The sequence below is a fragment of the Geospiza fortis genome, unplaced genomic scaffold (assembly GCF_000277835.1).
Source record: "Geospiza fortis unplaced genomic scaffold, GeoFor_1.0 scaffold375, whole genome shotgun sequence".
Taxonomy (NCBI): Eukaryota; Metazoa; Chordata; class Aves; order Passeriformes; family Thraupidae; genus Geospiza; species Geospiza fortis.
Genome location: NW_005054641.1, coordinates 173,884 through 174,979, shown reverse-complemented (window position 1 = coordinate 174,979; position 1,096 = coordinate 173,884).

The following is a 1,096-nucleotide window of genomic DNA, read 5'->3' as shown; positions in this document are numbered from 1 at the left end:
AACTCAGACTTAGTGTGTTCTTGGATGTTTTGATACTCTCTGTTGTATTAAACTTTTTTTGGATTGTTCTTTTCCGGGGATCTTTTTGGTGGTTTTTCACCGAGGATGGGATGGAGCTGCTGCGGGGATTCTGCTGCTGGCAGCACCAGGGATGCACCTGTGGATTGGGGACCAGGTGTTTGTGCGCCTGTGGAGCTTCCTGGTTGGGTTTTGGGATCCGGGGATCTTTTTGGTGGTTTTTCACCGAGGATGGGATGGAGCTGCTGCGGGGATTCTGCTGCTGGCAGCACCAGGGATGCACCTGTGGATTGGGGACCAGGTGTTTGTGCGCCTGTGGAGCTTCCTGGTTGGGTTTTGGGATGGGTTTGTTGGGTTTTGGGAAAGAGTTTGTTGGGTTTTGGGATGGTTTGTTGGGTTTTGGGATGGTTTGTGAGTTTTGGGATGGTTTGTTAGATTTTGGCATGGGTTTGTTGGATTTTTGGGATCAGCCCTTGTACATTTTGGGACAGCTGGAGTTCAGTTTAACCCCTCTGAAGCCAAATCAGCCTTCCCAACAGGATGAACCTGACTTTGGATGTTTTTCTCTTCCCAAATCCTTTTTGTTCTGCCCCAAAAATCCCTGTGGGTTTCGGGCAGGGGGAAAATTTCCCTGTTTAGTGGATTTTGGGGGATTGAAGTTCTTTTCATGCCAAATTTCTGTGTGGTTCAAGTGTTTGTTTAAAGGAATGAGAGGCAGCGACAGAAAATTCAGCCAGGACAGGGAAGTGGAAATTCCTCTTTTCCAGAACGGGCTCCAAAATTTATCATTTTTTTTAAATGATGAATTTTCATAACTAAAGGCTCTGTGCTTTTACCTCCCATGCTTTTTTTCCTGTTTCCTTGGAATTTTGCTTTTCTGGTTACCTAAAGGAGAGAGAATTCCCAGAGCTCTGTGTGGGCTTTTCTCTGGAAATGGGATTTTCCTCAGTTTACTCCGCAGGGCAGAAGGAAGGGGAGGGCACCGGGAATCCACCGGCTCCTGCTTCCCTCCCGGTGCGGCGTTCCCGGGGTATAACCGGGGCCGGACCCGCGGGATAACCGGGGGATAACCGGGGCC